Below are 10,778 nucleotides of genomic sequence, written 5' to 3' on the forward strand. Positions count from 1 at the left end.
AATAGAGACCTCACCCATCACTGGCGTTCCTAGCAACTCCACTTTGCAGAAGTGGGATGTGGTTTGGTTCCCCAGGAGTCAGACAGAAGATCGAGTCACTGGTATGACACAGCACCCCTCGGAGCTCAGATCCCATATTAAATATATTTTGAAAGATTAGAGACAAGTTGGAGAAGGCAATGTCAACCCACCCCAGTGTTCTAGCCTGGAGAATCACATGGACAGAGGAGCCTGGCAGGCTGCAGTCTATAGGGTCAGAAAGAGTTGAACATGACTGAAGTGACTTAGCAGCAGAAAAAAGTACAACACAAATTCAAATGCCTTTCCTGATAGATTGCATTATTTTTATTATCTTAGTAAAAAAAAAAAAAAGAAGTAAATACTAAGACATTGTAATATTTTCATGGGGTATTTCCATGGAGTATTGGAACAAATACAGAGGTATAGAGATAACCTGTTTCTCTCTCTTCTTTTAAATGATTTTTGCCACTGTGTTTTGAAGTTATAGCAAACTACAGGTGGCATTCTGGGGGGTTCCGAAGAGCTCTGGTCCTTTATGTCTCAGCACAGAAAGAATTCAGTGAGAGGCAAAGTGATAGATAAGAAGTGATTTGTTAGAACAGGATGTTGAGGCTTACAAGCAGGCGGGGGAGAGGGTGCTGCCCTGAGAACTTAGCGAGCTACAGTTTTATAATCAAAAGAAGAGTGGGGAGGGGACAAGACCTTCGTCTTTCTTGTGTAGACGTCATGCTTCCAACATCAGCTCCTCCTCCAGGTTGAGCAGGAGAGTTTTTTGTTGTTTCTGCATGGTCCAGTCAGGACTGTAGAAATTGTTTCAGGTCCTTGTAACAGTGAGTACTTCTCTGTAAATTATCATTTTTATGTGTACAGAGAGCATGTCCTAGGATCGTTAACTTACTGAGCTCACAGGGAAGGACGTGGGCCTCACGCTGCCATTGTTTTAGCCTTCTGGAGCATAGTTCTTGCTTCTGTTACATCGTTTTGTTGCTAAGCAAGCCTGCTTGGTTTTGTGGTTAAGCAAACCTGCTTTCTTGTGTAATCATTAACTTAGAGGGGCCTCCCATGTTTTATTTTATCTTTTTTTTTAAATTTCAATCCCCTAGCGGGATTAACTATTTCATCACCTACCTTGTCCCTTACTCTGTCCTTAGGAATATGACACTATGGCAAGTTTGAAAAACAGAGTGAAACAATCAACCATGACTCCACCCCTCTCCACTCACCCTCATAATTAGTCATCTGTTGCTGCTTTACAAATCATCGCAAAACCTGGTGGCTTAAACAAATGATAGATGTCTATAATTCCTGATGGTTTCTGTGGGTCAGGACTTCAAGAAGGGTTCAGCTGGGTAGCTCTAACTCAGGAATTTCATGAGGTTGCAGTCATCTAAAGGCTTGACTGGCACTGGAGGATCCATTTCCAAGGTCATTCACCCACATAGCTGGCAACTTGAAGTTGGCTGTTGGCGGGAGGCTTCAATTCCTCTCCCCGAAGGCCTCCACTGGAGTGTTGAAGCATTCCCATAACATGGCAGCTGGCATCCTCCATAAGACATGATCCAGAGCTCAAGGCAGAGTCCAGAATGAAAGCCCTTTGTGACCTTAGCTTCAGAAAGCACACCCTTCTGCTACATTCTACTAATCACTCAAGTTAGCCCTGACTCATGCCAAATGAACCTACCTGTGGCCTTGGATATCAGGAGGTGAAGGTTTTGGGGAGGAGGTTTTGGAGGTTGGCTGCCACACTCTCCCCCAACACTCTGACTGTGGTTATGGCTGGGTATTCCCTCCCCAGACTTCATCTTCCACTGTAAAGCTTTCAGACAGTGATAATAATATTATTCAGACATTTAAATCTTTTTTCTATGTGTGTGCACTAAGTTGCTTCAGTCATGTCCAACTCTTTACAACCCTATGGACTGTAGCCCACCAGGCTCCTCTGTCCATGGGATTCTCCAGGCAAGAATCCTGGAATGGGTTGCCGAGCCCTCCTCCAGGGGATCTTCCCAACCCAGGAATCAGACCCACATTTCTCAAGTCTCCTGCCTTGCCCGTCAGGTTCTTTACTGCTAGTGCCACCTGGGAGCAATTCACATGTTGTAAAAATTCAAACTTGAGAGGAAAGTGTCTGGAAAAAACGTGAAATTTTCTTCCCCATACTCTGTCGATTCCCACGCTCTCTTCACAGTTAGAGGTAAATTCTTTCAGAATGTTTTTTCTTCTTGTGATCTTGGGCAAGTCACTTGACTGCTCTGATTCTCAGTTTCCTCAACTGTAAACTGAGAAGAAATAAGGCCTACCTAACAGAGTTGTCATGAGGATTAAATGACATATATACAAATAACCTTACCTGGCAACCATCAAACGTTCAGTTAAAACCTCTCCTGGCTGAAAGTTAAGTAGTCAGTAACTTGACTGACCGACTGGCTGGTGGCAGGGCTATAATTTGAACCCAGGTCTGCATTTCCATTATTTTGGTCATCTGATGTGAACAGCCAACTTGCTGGAAAAGTCCCTGAGGCTAGGAAAGACTGAGGACAGAAGGAGAAGAGGGCATCAGAGACTGAGATGGCTGGATGGCATCACCGATGCAATGGCCATGAACTTGAGCAAACTTCAGGAGATGATGAGGGACAGGGAGGCCTGGTGTACTGCGGTCCACGGGTCGCAAAGATTCAGACACGACCAGGCAATGGAACAACAACGACCGCTGCACTTCCATAAAACCATTCATTTCCCATTATTCCAAGTACCTATCTGTCCCAATGCTATCAGTTACCAAGTGTGTAAACTTGAGCAAGGCATTTAACATTTTAAAGCTTAGCTTACTTCATCTGTAAGATGGGGACAATACCGTGTATGCAGGGAAACTGGTTTAGTGAGCAAATAACTCAGCTCTGCAGATGTATGACAGGTGTGCACAGGTATGACCAGAGCAAGAGGCACTTGTCTACTAAGATTCTTCTAGTCTTTAGCAACAGAAACTGACTCTGGCTAAATGGCAATCCACTCCAGTTCTGTTGCCTGGAAAATCCCATGGACAGAGGAGCCTAGTAGGCTACAGTCCATGGGGTCGCAAAGAGTCAGACACGACTGAGTGACTTCACTTCATAGTGTTTAGGAAGGTTGCATTAGATAAGTGGCAGATAATCTAATTCCTCTCCTTCCCTGCCCTCTACTCTCATCTTGTATTCTTTCTTCTTTCTTCCTGGATCTTTCTGGTCAAAGGAAATGATCTTTCTGAGCTATTAAGCTAAGACTGACTATTTCTTTCCTTTTACTTCCTCTGCAAAACACTCCTGAATTTTTTCCTTCACAAAATACTTAATGGCTCATTAGTTTCTGGCTCTAAACAACAAAATCATCTTATTCCTTTAGAAGTTTTATATCCCTTCTCTAGAGGACAAAACGGAGAAGGCAATGGCACCCTACTCCAGTACTTTTCCCTGGAACATCCCATGGACAGAGAAGCCTGGTAGGCTGCAGTCCATGGGGTCGCTAAGAATCGGACACGACTGAGCGACTTCACTTTCACTTTTCATCTTGATGCATTGGAGAAGGAAATGGCAACCCACTCCAGTGTTCTTGCCTGGAGAATCCCAGGGACGGGGGAGCCTGATGGGCTGCCGTCTATGGGTTCACACATTGTCGGACACGAGTGAAGTGACTTAGCAAACTGAATCCCAGAGAAGGTTTTTCTGGACAGCTGTAAGAAAAAGCGAAAGGATCCGAGCAGCCCCAGGGCTGCTTAGCAAGAGTGCCCCAGCCTTAGTAGACAACCAGGACCCTATGGGTGATGGTGCAGCTCTGAGCATCTTCTGCCTCTGATTCCTCACTTACATTTTCAAATCCTTGGATAGCATCTGACTTGCTTTGCTTGGTTCTGGTGCATCCTGAACACATGAATCAGAAAGCCTCAACCAGGATGGGGTATAGCCTGCTCAGAGCCATGGGAGAACTGTGGGTCTGACAGCCTGCTGGGTTACAAAGTATTTCCTGCGGAAAATGAATGAGAGACCTGAATCTTGATGGAGAAGTTGCCATTAGCCTGGTGGGGAGTGGCGGAGCGGGGCAGGGGGAAGGGGGGGGGCCGGGGGGAAGGGGGCCGGGGTGGAAGGGACTGGGGAATAGTCCCAGGAAGAAGAAAGGGCATAAGCAGGGACAAAGAAGTAAGGAGAGTGTGATGCATATTAGAAGATGCAAGATGGAATCCTGTGGCTAGATGAGCTCAGAGCAAAGGTAACAAAGCCCCCTATTTTCAGGTGGGAAACCCCAGTACTTGTGGTTAAAGAGGTTGATTCCATGGCCAGCCTGACCAATCAATCAGAACACGCCATTTCCTCAGCACCAAGGTTTGGTGCAGGGAGGCCATGTGACCCAAGGAGGGCCAATCAGATTCACTTTATGAGGGTCTGGAGGAAGATATCCTCTGGATCCTGACCCTGGAGGTCTTCAGCAAGAGATCCATGTCCTGGGTGGCAGGCTCTGGAGGCAAAGACGCTCTTCTCTGACTTTCTGCTGCCACCAGGAGAAAAAGCCATTTGTTTAGCAAAAACAACCTTCCCTCACATCTCCCATTTTTTTTTCAATCCCAGTTGATGCTCCAGTATTTTAGTCAGGACCTATGAATGAGAAATGACAGAAACAGTCTGGTCCCAGCTCCCTTACTAACTGTGAAACGTTGGGGGAGCTGCCTAGCCTCTCTCGTCTTGGTTTTCTTCTCTATGAGATGAGAGTAATAAGCATGGCCTTCCCGATCGGACAGTCAAATAGAAAACAGACACGGAACAGGTAGAGCAGTGTTCCCAGCGCATGCCAGTTGCACACAAAAAAAGCCAGGGTGAGAATGAAACCAACCAGAACAAACCAGAGCCAAGAGCATACATTATTCTGAGTCACGTTTCTGTCATTTCTCATTCATAGGTCCTGACTAAAATACTGGAGCATCAACTGGGATTGAAAAAAAAATGGGAGATGTGAGGGAAGGTCGTATTTGCTGAACAAATGGCTTTTTCTCCAGGTGGTAGCAGGAAGTCAGAGAAGAGCGTGAAGAGAAATATAATCTCCTAAGGGACTATCAAGGGAACATATCAAGGAAATGACCTCTGTTGACATTTTAAAAGCAGAAGTTGTACATGTAGGAAATACAAACACAGAAAAGCACAAAACGAAAAAAAAAAAAAATTTCCCCTGTCCGTCTCTCTCCCCAAAGGTAAGTATCATTCATAGTTCTCTACGGTTTTTTTCAGTCAAGGGTTTCAAGTAAGTGATGAGCACAAATAGGAATTTTAGGAAAGCCTCTCTGGCAGCAGTGGGGAGGGTCAGATGTGTCAGGGTTGGAAGAAATGGCAGCAAGAGAAGGGGGTAAACTGAAGGCTGGCCCTCCTCTCTCTCCTCACCACTACCCTGGCTCATGGCTTCTCACCCGGCAGGTCCAGGTGCATATCACTCCCTCAGGAAGCACCCCCACCCCTCGCCAGGATCCCCTCCAGACTGGACCACGTGCTCTTAGAATAGAACCATAGCCCCTTACACATTCTATCATCTCATTTGTCCTCCTTGTTCAGCGTCTGCCTTTTCTGCTAGACTGTGAACTCTATAAGGGCAAGCCCCATGACTGCCTTCCCCGAACACCTGGCAATCACTAATCGGCTTTTCTTTTTATTAAGTTGATTTATTTTTAATTGAAGGATAATTGCTTTACAGTATTGTGTTGATTTCTTCCAAACACCAACATGAATCAGCCATTGGTTTATCCACGTCCCCTCCCACTCGAACATGCCTCCCACCGCCCTCCCATCCCACCCCTCTAGGTACTGATCCACTTTTCTATCTCTATAAATTTGCCTTAAGTACCAATCATAAAGAACCATGAATGGTACTTACCTTTCAAGAGAGAGATGGACAAGGGAATCATGTAAAATCTGGTCACTGTATCTGATTTCTTTGACTTAGTATAATGCTTTCAAGGGTTATCTGTGTAGTAGCACATATGCGTGCATCGTTACTTTTGATCCCCAAATAATATTCCATTGCATGGATAAATCACACTTTGTTTCTCCATTCATCAACTAATGGTCTTTTGGGTTGCTTCCACTTTGAGAATACCGTGAACAGTGTGGTTTCAAATATTCATGTGCAAATATGTGTTTGAATACCTGTTTTCAATTTTTTTGGTTAAATACCCAGGAGAGGAATTTGTGGGTAATCAGGTAATTTTTTGAGAACATGCACAGCATCTGTGCCATTTTCCATTCATACCAGCAAAGCAGAGAATTCCAGTTTCTTCACATCCTTGCCAGTACTTATTTTCCATCTTTTATCATAGTTATCCTAGTAGGTGTCAAGCGGTATCTCATTGCAGTCTTGATTTGCATTTTCTTAATGACTGATCTGTTGAGCATCTGTTGCAAGCCTTTGATTAATTAATTTTCAGAGTTCTGAAAAAGTTGATTCCAACATCTTTGGCCAGTGTTCACATGTTTTTATAGGGGAGAAGACTTTGGAGTTACTTACTCCACTAGAAGGACCACTGTCCTTGATGACTCTTGGTGGATGACGTTGACAAAACATTACCATCATCGTCATGTTGCAAGGTTGTTTCTGCAACAGGGTCTACCAGCACGATTGGAAAAGGACTTTAAAAAGCTTTAGGTCTCATCAGCTCTACAATTCTTGCATCTTAGTCAATGTTCCATATCTGTCTCCTTGTCAATACAAGGCTCTTCTATCCGTGTTGTTCCCCATGCTGTGCTTTGTCTGCCTAAAACATTTAATAGACCCACTTTTTGACATTATTTGGGTCTTTACAAATATTTTAAAACTGTTTAGGGTTACAGTGTTCTGAATCTAGATTCCAGATTTAGTCTGCATTGTCCAATGCAGTTGCTAATGGCTCCCTGTGGCTACCAAGATTGATATTAATTAAAATTAAATAAAATGTAAGTGTAATTTCTGGGTTTCACTAGCCACATTCCAATTGCTCAGTAACCACATGTGGCTAGTGGCTACTGTACCAGGCAGCACAGATCTAGAAACTTTCCACCATGGCCCTTCTCTAGGTGCTTCCTCTCCATCTGTCTCAGGATCATAACTGTTGGGATATTGAAGGGACACTGGGCATAGAGTCTCCTTTATCTACAAGAAGGCAGCTCTTTTAATGAGTCCTGATTACTTTTAATGATAAGGTGATGGATACACATGACTTTCCTGGGTGATTTCCAACTATTTCTAGACAAGTTTCCAGAGTAGCTCTGTGCAAGACAGGATGACTGTGCAAAACACCAAAAAAAAAAAAAAAACAAAACAAAAAAAACACCCAAATTTAAATAATGCTACCATTGTTGTCTCTTTCGGGCAGCTTTTCATCAGCTCCCAGGTGCCAAGACCATTTCTCTCTTTAGCAAGCACTCACCCAAGGGCAAGCCAAGGTCAGTTGTCATATAAGCCTAGCCCCAACCCAGCCCTTTCTGGAGACAGAACCCAGCCAGGTCTCCTGGTTCCCCAGCCATGTCTACTCCCAGGACACCCCTCCCCTCTCACAGAGCAGCTTCAGGTCTCAGAAGGACTTAATTCAGATTATAAAATAGACCCATCAGGCAGAGGAGAAGCAGCTGAAGAGCCCAGATCAGGAGAAGGGCAGCCAGCCCATGTGGTCCTAGTCCAGTGCTGGCTTCAAGCAAAGGAAGACTCTGGCATTATTGAGAAGGACTGTGAACATGGCCGACTTAATGGATGTGCAACCTTGCAGATGCTCGGAGCTCCACGCTCAGAAGGGTCCCACGTTTGGGCATACTGCTCGGCTGCTACCATCTTGAAATGCTCAGTCATTTCTGAACGAGGAGCCCCGCATTCTCACTTTGCATTAGGTTTCACATATTATGTAGCTGGTCTTGCCTGAGCTTCCCCGTGGAAGGCGTTTATCTATGAGCAAGTGGGGAGCCTGGAGAGATGGGGGGAGTGAAGAGCTGGGCAGCAGCTACGGAGCACCAAGCGGGAGTCAGTGAGCCACAGAGCCACCCCAGGGGACCCTGGGGTCCAGACATTCGAGGGGTAAATCCTTGCTTGCTGCAGAAACGTAACTATTCAGAGAAATTCTGATTACACATAGGGAGGACTTCTGTATTGTAAATGTTTTACCATGATGTTCACAGTTTATTCTCTTCCCAAACTTTTGCCTGATTTCATGTTAACAGGTAAAAGCTAAGAAGTATTTGAAAGTAAATTCAATCAACAAACTTGTAATGATACTTTTTCATTCAAGGGACTTCCCTGGTGGTCCAGTGGTTAAGAATTCACCTTGCAATGAAAGGCATGCAGTTTTAACCCCTGGCCAGGGAACTAAGATCCCACCTGCTGTGGGGCAACTAAGCCCATTGGCCACAACTAGAAAGCAGTGGACCAGCCTGGCCAAAAATAAAACATAAGTTCATTCAATATGCCAAACAAGACATTGTTATTTATCAGAAAGCCACGCTACATGCAATACAGTTTTGAAGGTTTAAAAACCAGCAATGTGACTTTAGAACATAAAAGGTTACTTAAATATTACACGTAGGGGTGTGTGTGAGTGTGTGTGTGTGTGTGTGTGAGTGCTCTCAGTCATGTCTGTTTGAGACCCCATGGACTGCTGCCTGCCAGGCTCCTCCGTCCATGGAATTTTCCAGGCAAGAATACTGGAGTAGCTTGTCTTTCCTTACTCCATGACGTCTTCCCAGCCCAGGGATTGAACCCGCGTCTCTTGAATCTACTACATTAGCAGGTGGATCCTTTACCACTGCGCCTCTTGGGAACCCCCAAATATTACCCAAAGAAGAAGAAATAACTGAATGTCCTCTTGTATCTGAAAAAGACTCATAATGTTCTAGATTTGGTTTTTGGCCTGATTAGGAAAGAAGAAATAATAAACTATGAAAATACGTTAGTTAAAAGAAAAAAAGATAAAGAAACAGAAAATAAATCAACTATACTTCAATTTTTTAAAAAAAGATAAAACTTTTTTATGCCTACAAAAAAAGAGAAAGAACAGAACAGAATGTCAGAGTCAGCCTGATCATCTTGAGGAAGAAGCTCATTGTACCTACTAACACGAATTGAAAATCTGCTATTTACTAAAGCAGGAGAATGTGTAACAGCTGTAGCTTTAATTCTGTATAAATGGAGCTTAAAATGCACTTCAGCTTTGTGGCCACTTGCTAGCTACCTCATGTATTCCAGGTATTTGTTTTGCTTTGTTCATTAATAATAAGAAAAATTTAGCTAATTCTGAAAAAAAAAATTTGCCTTCTTGATAGCGCCATCTTCCCAGCCTACCTCACACACACCTCCTTGTCTTCCTGAACACTTACACTGCGCCCACAACCAGTCAGAAAAACATCCGGACACATTAAACTTGCCCTTCCTCAGCCCAAGAAACTGGAACAGTCGGGACAGCAGCTCCAGACTTACTGGACCTCAGGGTGAAACACTCAGAAGGGAAACGACACCCCTCCTTGGCTGCTGTCCCCAACCATCCCCAGCCTTGGGGGAGAGGGGTTGGGGAGGAACAGGCTTTTTTTTTGGCCATGCCCCATCCCTTGTGGCTTAGCTGGTAAAGAATCCGCCTGCAATGCAGGAGACCTGGGTTTGATCCCTGGGTTGGGAGGATCCCCTGGAGAAGGGAATGGCTACCCACTCCAGTATTCTGGCCTGGAGAATCTCATGGACTGTGTAGCCCACTGGGTCGCAAAGAGTCGGACACAACTGAGCGGCTCTCTCTGTCACTAATGGCATGCAGGATCTCAGTTTCCGCACCATGGATCAAATCCATGCTCCCTGCGGGATCGCCAGGGAAGTCCCAGAACAGCCCTTCTTTGATAAATGGGGGTGGGGAGGCCGGGCAACGGCAGTGGCAAGGAGTCACCTGGGTTGGCCCTCAGGGAGTGTTTGCTAAAGGGAGAAGCAGTTTGTCTCGTACGCTGGCGTGATCCTCAGGGACACAACTCATCTCCCACAGTGTCACCTTTAAGGACAAGATAAACAGCTAAAACTGGGGTCCAGCTCAGTCCAACCCGGTTCTAGTTCACATCATGTGCTAAGGAAGAAGGTCTAGATGCCGAGCATCCCGCAGCTCGAGGGCACAGCTGGGAAGGTGAGGGAAAGACTGATGTCATCGCTCTATTCTCCCATTTATACACAGCACTCCCAGGACAGAGGAGCCTGGGAGGCTACAGTCCGTAGCGTCTCAAAGTGCCGGACACAGCTGAAGCGACTTAGCATGCAGCATGCACCCCAAAAAAACAAGTTGTCTTTTCTTCATAATTTCTTACAACAGAATGCTTGACTGAGTTAAAACATACCATTGGGCTGGCCATAAATGCAGGGCCACCTAGTCCATACACCACCCATGGGTGAATTTAGAAAAGATACCCCCTCCAGGCAGATGCAGCATGTTCAGCACCCAACTTGGTGGGTGGGTGGTGCCCACTCCACCCCCAGGGAGATCCACAGCTTGGCTAGCAAAACATGAGCTCCATTTCCACAGCCTGTTCCCACCCATTTGGCCAGGCCTCCTTGCTCAGTGAACAGCCTGCACAACTGCACTCAGAGGTTCTGCTTACTCACTAAACATTAAGCTGTTCTACTGTAGGAGGAGAGCAATTTGCCTGGACTAATTCCTCTTGCGTACAGTTCACTGACAATTCTCAGAACCTCACAGCAGGGCTTCCCTGGTGGCTCAGTGGTAAAGACTCCGCCTGCGAATGCAGGAGACACAGGTT

The sequence above is a fragment of the Capra hircus genome, chromosome 29 (assembly GCF_001704415.2).
Source record: "Capra hircus breed San Clemente chromosome 29, ASM170441v1, whole genome shotgun sequence".
Lineage (NCBI taxonomy): Eukaryota > Metazoa > Chordata > Mammalia > Artiodactyla > Bovidae > Capra > Capra hircus.